Raw genomic sequence first — 9,797 nt, 5'->3', positions numbered from 1 at the left:
GCGCACATTATGGCGATTCACTACTCCACTGGCAAAAAAGGTCGCTTCGTCGGAAAAGGCAATTCGTCTAACCATCATAGTCCTCAATACGTGATAGCATTTCGACCGCAAAGTCATATCGACGTGTACTGCCATTGGGCAACAATGGAAGTGAAAGTTTACTGATGTGTGAAAAAAACTTTGATAGTTTGTAAACAATTAGACACCAGTTTCATACTTGTATCTTACTTCTAGCCTGAGTTATCAATTTATGTAATCAGGGAAAGACTTTTCGGACACCCTGTATAAACATCTCCAAAAATTACATAATGTTCTAATGTTTGAAAAGTAATAATGCAAGAGTTAAATCCAGCCATGTTTTTATTTTCATTACAGATTAAAAATACGGAACTTGAAACATGAAATTACGTTATACTTAGAAAAGCAGATGAATGCTACCCAAAAGTAAAGAAATCTTACGTAAACTTCCCATTCTTCTTTCATATAGTCAGTCAGAAACAATAATTTATCCGATCGTTTTATTGATATCCTGTTCCGCAACTGTGAAAGTGTGGTTCCTGCCTCTGAAAATACACTCCTGGAAATGGAAAAAAGAACACATTGACACCGGTGTGTCAGACCCACCATACTTGCTCCGGACACTGCGAGAGGGCTGTACAAGCAATGATCACACGCACGGCACAGCGGACACACCAGGAACCGCGGTGTTGGCCGTCGAATGGCGCTAGCTGCGCAGCATTTGTGCACCGCCGCCGTCAGTGTCAGCCAGTTTGCCGTGGCATACGGAGCTCCATCGCAGTCTTTAACACTGGTAGCATGCCGCGACAGCGTGGACGTGAACCGTATGTGCAGTTGACGGACTTTGAGCGAGGGCATATAGTGGGCATGCGGGAGGCCGGGTGGACGTACCGCCGAATTGCTCAACACGTGGGGCGCGAGGTCTCCACAGTACATCGATGTTGTCGCCAGTGGTCGGCGGAAGGTGCACGTGCCCGTCGACCTGGGACCGGACCGCAGCAACGCACAGATGCACGCCAAGACCGTAGGATCCTACGCAGTGCCGTAGGGGACCGCACCGCCACTTCACAGCAAATTAGGGACACTGTTGCTCCTGGGGTATCGGCGAGGACCATTCGCAACCGTCTTCATGAAGCTAGGCTACGGTCCCGCACACCGTTAGGCCGTCTTCCGCTCACGCCCCAACATCGTGCAGCCCGCCTCCAGTGGTGTCGCGACAGGCGTGGATGGAGGGACGAATGGAGACGTGTCGTCTTCAGCGATGAGAGTCGCTTCTGCCTTGGTGCCAATGATGGTCGTATGCGTGTTTGGCGCCGATCAGGTGAGCGCCACAATCAGGACTGCATACGACCGAGGCACACAGGGCCAACACCCGGCATCATGGTGTGGGGAGCGATCTCCTACGCTGGCCGTACACCACTGGTGATCGTCGAGGGGACACTGAATAGTGCACGGTACATCCAAACCGTCATCGAACCCATCGTTCTACCATTCCTAGACCGGCAAGGGAACTTGCTGTTCCAACAGGACAATGCACGTCCGCATGCCACCCAACGCATGTCCGTGCCACCCAACGTGCTCTAGAAGGTGTAAGTCAATTACCCTGGCCAGCAAGATCTCCGGATCTGTCCCCCATTGAGCATGTTTGGGACTGGATGAAGCGTCGTCTCACGCGGTCTGCACGTCCAGCACGAACGCTGGTCCAACTGAGGCGCCAGGTGGAAATGGCATGGCAAGCCGTTCCACAGGACTACATCCAGCATCTGTACGATCGTCTCCATGGGAGAATAGCAGCCTGCATTGCTGCGAAAGGTGGATATACACTGTACTAGTGCCGACATTGTGCATGCTCTGTTGCCTGTGTCTATGTGCCTGTGGTTCTGTCAGTGTGATCATGTGATGTATCTGACCCCAGGAATGTGTCAATAAAGTTTCCCCTTCCTGGGACAATGAATTCACGGTGTTCTTATTTTAATTTCCAGGAGTGTATATGCTCGGAGGGCACCAATGTAGTTGGAACTGTTCGGTACTCGTGACTACCTGATACGGTACAGCTGGGGGGGGGGGGGGGGGGGGGACAAAACTTCCACGTCTTCCTGCTGCTACACAGAACTAGCCTACAGTGGTGACAGAGGTTTCGCCAATCAGAGTCTCACTACATCTTTTTCATCATTCACAGAAGTGTCGAAAGAGTTTACTGCTTCGCCTTTTTTGTTTTGGTTGCTGTGTGCTACCACGAAAATCGGTATCTCGTTCACTGCTTCCGGGACCAGCGGTTGAAGCAAAGTAAATACTGTAGATACTGTCCTAGCAAACGTCTGGAACCGATCGACCGCTACGGTCGCAGGTTCGAATCCTGCCGCGGGCATGGATATGTGTGATGTCCTTAGGTTAGTTAGGTTTAAGTAGTTCTAAGTTCTAGGCGACTGATGACCTTGGAAGTTAAGTCGCATAATGCTCAGAGCCATTTGTCCTAGCAAAAGCTATGGCATCCTGAAAACTTATGTTTCTGAATCTCGGTTCAAGCAGGTAGGATATTACAGGTACACTGTCTTCAATCTGTAAAGAATCAGCGTTACACGCTGCCTGACAGGGAAAGGTGGAGCACGTAGATAGGGAAGAGGAAACGAAACCTCACGGGTTCAAAGCATAAGTGATTTTTGTTCATCGATTACAAAATCGAGTCTAATTTACAATGAACTCTGCATCAATAGCCCACTTGTCAGTATGACGTTGTTTCTTCTCTGATCTGCATGCATGAGTTGGTTCAGTTGAGTAGGGTGTTCTTTCTCTGCTATATCGTTGCGTAAGGCAACTTAGCTCACTGGAACTATGACGATTGTGTCAGAGCTGGTCTCACATATCATCTGTCGGAGACAGATCTCTGGATTTTCTGGCCACGAGAGCACCTCAAAGTGACACAGACAGTTCATAGAGGCACATCATGCGTGGAGGAGCATTGTCTCGTTGAAAAATTGCACCACAGTATTGCTACATGAACGGTGGCATACGAGAACGCAGGATTTCTGTGACCTCCCACTGCGTCGTCGGAGGTCCCTCGATCACTACAACCGGTACCTGAAGTCACACCCGACGGTTCCCCACACCACGACGCAAGCAGCACGCTGTACCTCTCCAAAACATTGAGAGAATGCGGTCTCGCACTAGGTTAACAGCCATACAATCGCTGTTCATCGTTGAACGTAATTCGACGCCACCCATCAGCAGTCTGTGTTCTCCGGTCACGGCGCCTCTGCAAACGCAGCCGTTTGTGTTGCGGTGTTAACGTCAGTATGCTCGTGGGTCACGTAATTCACCAGTCCTTCTGTCGTCAGCCCCCTACCAATATATCAGGGCGGCAGATTATGTTGCAGGGAGTCCATTATTTTTTCTCGTATAGTGAACGCAGATACAGTATTACCATATACTTAGTATACAATATGGCGACCCCCACAGACGTGGTCGGCTTGAACCTTGACGAGGAGTAAGCGTTACCTAGCATCAAGATCCGACCGGTCGGCCAAATGGACTCTCGCAACGAGACCCCTTTCATACTGCATCAGTGCTGATAACACGGTCTGAGATGAGTACCCGGTATCTCCCAGTCCTTTACAACAATCACTGAACATACGACGCTGTTCACGACCCTTACGTATCGCACCAGGCTTGCGAGCAACACTAAAGCAGGTTGGTGGTTTTTCCATCTGTCACAAAAAATTACAACTCTAATCATTTTTCATACCCGCCCATGATGTGAAGTGTACGAAGTTCACTGACATCCGACCGTGTCTTCTGAGTGGTTTGCTTTTTTACGGTTCGTACGTTAGTCAGTATAAACAATGCCTTGTCGGATCAGTTCATTGTCCGTTCGTCTGTCTGTTTATCTGTCCGACAGCTAAGAACCATTTTTCTCATGAACGGGGATACGTATCACGTTTCAATTTACGTTACACACTAAAGTCAACTGTCCTTTGGTATCGTAAAAAGATTTAAACTTCTACGTGAACGTAATCAAAAAATAAGGCCATTTAGTCACGTGATATTCGCAAACGCACTCATCGAAACCTATAGAATCCTTCCTGTTGACCTATAATCCTGAAATTTGGCAAGGAAGTAAGGTTTCACGGTAGAATTAAAGGAAACATTCGAAAATTGTTTATTTGTGATTATGTCACACGAAAAAAATATTTTTTGTCATTTGTTATCCGATGGTCCGTCAGTAAGTCTGTTAAAACTCCTTTTTCACAGGAACAAGTAGCCGTATCAAGCTGAAATTTGTGCTACATACTAAAGTCCACAGTCTGTTGGCGGTACATTAAATTCAAGCTCGAACGTCAGTGTAATCAAAAAATACAGCAATTTGTGTCACATATTTTCATATCTTGCTAGTATCGATATCGATAACAGGCAGAACGCGTTGAAATTCCTCGATTCCTAGGATGGATGAACTATCGATATACATGATCAGACTTAGGGAGCGTATTTATTTTCACATATTATGACAATTTTTGGAGAACGAAAATCTCTATATAAATCAATATGGATTAAGTGAACAGAGATCTTGCGAAGCGAAGCGCACTCTGTTCGTTCGTTACATCCAGAGCGCCTAAACATCATTCATGATGTACACTTCATATTTGTCCAAATGGACAATATCTTGAAAACTGATTACGAGATGAACATCAAGAAATGTAAAATAAGGATAATGACGTGCAGTCGGATTAAATAATGAAATGTTGAGGGAATTAGGTTAAGAAATGAGAATAGTACATGAGGATCGCTACTTGCACAGTATTGTTCCTTCTCGTCAACACATATATCTATCTGCATGCTCTTCAAGATCACCTATGTGTATGGCGGGGAGTACTTCTGATATCACTACCTCTTCCCTCATCTCTGTTCCACACACGAGTGACGCGTTGGAATAATGACTGCAGATAAACCTTCGTATCAGCTGTAACTTCTTGGATTTTCCAGTGGTGAACACATTTTGTGAGACATATGTTGGAGGAAGTACGATGCTGCTCTACACTTCGCGGAAAGTGCTCTTTCGAAATGTTAACAGTAAACCTTTCTAATACGTACAATGTCTTTCTTGTAGCGTCTGCCACTGAGTTTGTTCAACATGTCCGTAACGCTTTCTCGCCGACTACATTATCTTTTAACGAAACTCGTCTCTCTAAGTTGTATCTTGTCTATCTCCTCTACTAATCCAACTCGGTAGGGGTCCGAGACTTACGAGGAACTCTCAATAACAGTTGGAATAAGTGTCTTGTAATCCAGTTCTTTCGCGAATAAATTACATTGTCTGAATATTCCTGCAATGAATCTTAGTCTGGCATCTGCTTTTGCTATCATTCAACTCTAGGTCCTTCCGGGCGTTTGGCCCTAAGTATTTTACAGTCCTTGCCGTTTACACCGATTTATTTCAATCTAACTGTAATGGATCACTCCGTCTATCTATGCGCGATGTGTTAAATTTATTTATGTCCAGGGTCAACTGCCCGAGTGGCCACGATGAAGACCATGCAGGCGGCGTTATTGGCTACATCGTCTGCAGCTTGTACTCCTCCAATTCCAGACACTCCTTGTCTCACTAACGGACGAATGGACATAAAGGTCGTGGTGACAGCACAGAGGCTGAAACGGTACGTTGTTTAGCGTATTTTCCTCACGTCCCCACAGCTGTCATCCCTGAATTTCCTAGTAGCCTGGTCAACTTTGATGGTATGCAAGGTAGTCATGGATTATAATGTGTTCGTCTTTCTCCGCTCTAATATTTTTGCATTAAAGTCGTTATATGAAACTGAATATACATGTTTTGGAGATTAGTTCGAGGCTGCGGATCCGTGTTGAAATTCCAACAAAAACTGCAAAGGAGATACTCTCATTGGCCAGTTCTTCCACTTTTATTTATCTTTCTAGGGTTTTAAGAGACGGGTGTGATTCTAAGAATACCTGCACTTTTCTTCACAGAATGGCAGGAACACGACAGGAAACGTTTATAAAAACGGAGTTTACTAGTGCAGGAGATATTACAGCAAATATTATTATTGTAATTGTTATTATTGTTATTATTTTCGAATAACCCTTTTAGAGAACACAACCAATGAACACTTTCCGCTTCATTGTTTTGAACTGCACTTTTCCTTGGGCCCACACTTCTTCCAATCATCGAACATATTATTCCTTCTCCTCCTGTGTCCTCTTCGTTCCAGTTGTTGGTTTCTTCCCCTGTTCTGCGAGACTGTCTTTCCTGTTGCTTCTTTAAAATGTGTTCTGTTTCTTATAATGCCCATGGCGCCTCCCACATTTTTTATTTCTCTTCCTGCTGTTCTGCTTAGATTTACAAATGCTTAGTAAGTCAGAGATTTGTGCACTTATTCTGTTATTATTCATTCCGCTTATGTACATCTAGAAATTTAAACACCTTTTCCACATTACATTTGTTAATTTCACCACTATCAGATGTAGTTCTGACCTCTATTTTAATCTGTATTCTGATTCACTGCTGCTATTGCGTTCTAGCATTTTTTTCTTTTCTTTCAATTATTTCGAATTCTGTAATTTATAATATTATTAGGCTATTTTCGAATTTATTTCTCTTCACGGCAGAGGCGGAATTGTTGGGCAGAATCGAGTCCACTGCAGGATACTTAAGACTTCCTGAGGAGCAGCCCTGGTGACGTGTGTGATTTCACAATATTTTACGTAAGTTGGTTGGTTGGTTGGTTTGGGGAAGGAGACCAGACAGCGTGGTCATCGGTCTCATCGGATTAGGGAAGGAAGGGGAAGGAAGTCGGCCGTGCCCTTTCAGAGGAACCATCCCGGCATTTGCCTGGAGTGATTTAGGGAAATCACGGAAAACCTAAATCAGGATGGCCGGACGCGGGATTGAACCGTCGTCCTTCCGAATGCGAGTCCAGTGTCTAACCACTGCGCCACCTCGCTCGGTCTTACTTAAGTGATGGGTCGTTCAGAACATTAATATTCACTTGTATGTCACAACCTTTGCTATATCCTGAGTTTCCAGACAGAACGCTCTGCAGGGAATGTGGTATCGATCTCAGTGCACTAGGGGTGATGGGTATGACGTCAGTATTCAGATGTGCTGCTGCGCATTTTATTTCTAATTGTAATTTTTATTACGTAAAAGTCATCTGTGAGTTCTACATATATAGACATGGCCATGCGAACAAGGTGCTTTTCGACTGTAAACGTTTTATTTTTGACAGACTTTTTTATAATGTGCTACATTTTATCCACTAACGTGACCAATTGGCGTGAGGTTGCCACACACACTTAACACGTTTGGTTACTAAAATTTTTGGAGGCCTGAAGATGACACCAAAATCTGTCGGATCCGGTTGTTGTAAATAAAGAAATATTCATGCGATATTGGCGTAGACCAATAACTATAAAGTCAGTTACGTTAAGTGCATGCTGAACTTTTTTATGGTAACGTTTGTGTCAAATGCGAATAATGACATACTGACAGAAAGGTATGATGGCCGTGGGTCTGTCTCTATTAACTTCCCTCAAACGTTATTGTGACAGAAACAGACACTTTCACGCTGGAGATACATAATGTCTGCTTCTCGTAAGGAAACACATGAAATCATTAACTCTCCCGCAGTAAATAAGAAACTTAAAATAACAGCATTTGAGACTACGGAATGGGACGCCAAAACTACGTTCAAACGAATTAAACCCGCCCATTCCACAGAAAGCATATGTACAGAACTTTCTTAAGGAATAGGGATACTGCATAACAACATGACAGTCCTCATTATTTTCTTTTTAAGAGCGAACGATTTACACAAGTGTCAAACGCCATTCCTTCGCTGGCATCTGATGCACGAAATGTCAATTATAGTAGTTGCGCAATGACTACGGAATGTTGCCGCTAACACGTAGTAACAAGAATTACTACACCTATTAAAACGTAATATTTATCGATATCCTCTGACGTCTTAGTTGATATTCGACTATTTTAGACCATTAAGGGTGGCGGATGCATTTAGTTCCACATGAAACGCTGTAGAAACCTAAACGGTAGAGCTTCCGAGCAGTGAAAACACATTTTTCTTGTAATATATCGTTCAAACGTAGCGTGACCTTCACGTGTAAACGGGTTTCCACCCAGCTTCTGCTGCTGCCTGCGGACTCCAGTATGTGAAACAAGAAATCCTGCCGTTTCAGGTGACTAAGTTGAAATGTGTCACAGGGAAGTTGCCCTCGTAACATTCACTGATTTATCTGTTTTGCCTGTGAGGCGTCCTCACAACGCAGGAAATAAGAAACACAGGAGGCGTAACTTGAGATGGAAATCGGCTCATGGGCCATCGGATTATAAAAGACAAAGTAATGGGAATTTAAAAGGAAAGATTATTTGAGAAATGGTTCTACTTGTTCAATACCCACTTTAAAGTTATATGTAATGTGACGGAGAACTAACAGAATGCGTACAGGAGTTCAGGAGCTGAAACATGGCACTACTGTGACTAAATGGATTGTTGTGTGTGTGAACGTGTGTTGACAGAGAGAGAGAGAGAGAGAGAGAGAGAGAGAGAGAGAGAGAGGGAGAGAGAGGGCGTAACATGTGCACTCGAAATATGAAATATATTTTACTAAAGGTTATGTTCACACAAATTTACTACACATACCGTTACAAAATCCTGAAGACAGCAAGTGCTGTATAAACGCTACAACTGTCGCGCACTAGAGCAACAAGCCAAGAACCGTGTACAGAAAAAAGTAAATTGAGAATTGTTGGATGACGACCAGTTTGGCCTTATCAAAGGGAAAAACAGTACAGATGTAGTGAGTCGTCGGACTTGTTAATGGGGGAAAGACTACGGAAAAGAATGATACGATTTCTCGAACTAGGAAGAGGAGCCGGCAACGTAAAAAGTTTTAAATTCTCAGGAAAACTGGTTTGACCCATAGCGAAAGAAGGGCGATATACAATATCTAGAAGATCAGAAAGGGAACAATAAAAATGTAAGAGCAACGGAGAAGTGCGGGGGGAGAAATGCAGTAGTTCTCAGATACTGTCCAACCTGCATATCGAAGAAGCAATGACGGAAATAAAAGAAAGGCTCAAAAACAGGAGTGTAATTCAGAGTGAAAGATCCAGTGGTAACGTTTGCTGATGAGACTGCTGTTGTCTCTAAGCACTCCGTCTTCAGGCCACGAGTGGCCTACCGGGACAATCCGACCGCCGTGTGATCCTCAGTGTAGGACGCGGATGGGAGGGGTGTGGGGTCAGCACACCGCTCTCCCAGCCGTTATGATGATATTCTTGACCAAAGAAGCTACTATTCGGTCGAGTAGCTTCTCAGTTGGCATCACGAGGCTGAGTGCACCCCGAAAAATGGCAACAGCGCATGGCGACCTGGATGGTCACCCATCCAGGTGCCGACCACGTCCGACAGCGCTTAACTTCGGTGATCTCACGGGAACCGGTGTAACCACTGCGGCAAGGCCGTTGCCGGTTGTCACTAAGAGTGAGGGAGAATTACAGGACCTATTGAATAGAATCAACAGTCCAGAGAGCACGCAATATGGAATGAGAGGAAACCAAAAAATACAGAACTAATGAGAAGTAACAGAAATGGGGTTATCGATATACTCAACATTGAAAATGGGCACAAGATAATAGACCATGTGAAACAATTCTACTGTCGTGGAAGCAAAGTAATGCAGGTAGGAAGATATAGAAAGAGGAGTACCGCATACGAAAGGGGTATTCCTCCGTAATCGAAGTCTACTAGTAC

The 9,797-nt window shown here is 44.5% G+C and overlaps 1 pseudogene; it reads right to left on the bottom strand.

The window, feature by feature from the left end:
* Positions 1-9,395: 9,395 nt before the first annotated feature.
* Positions 9,396-9,513, bottom strand: LOC126110079 (5S ribosomal RNA; annotated as a pseudogene).
* Between the last annotated feature and the right edge of the window lie 284 nt (positions 9,514-9,797).

The sequence above is a fragment of the Schistocerca cancellata genome, chromosome 12, assembly GCF_023864275.1.
Source record: "Schistocerca cancellata isolate TAMUIC-IGC-003103 chromosome 12, iqSchCanc2.1, whole genome shotgun sequence".
In the NCBI taxonomy this organism is placed as follows: Eukaryota; Metazoa; Arthropoda; class Insecta; order Orthoptera; family Acrididae; genus Schistocerca; species Schistocerca cancellata.
This window is presented reverse-complemented; position numbering and strand designations above follow the sequence as displayed.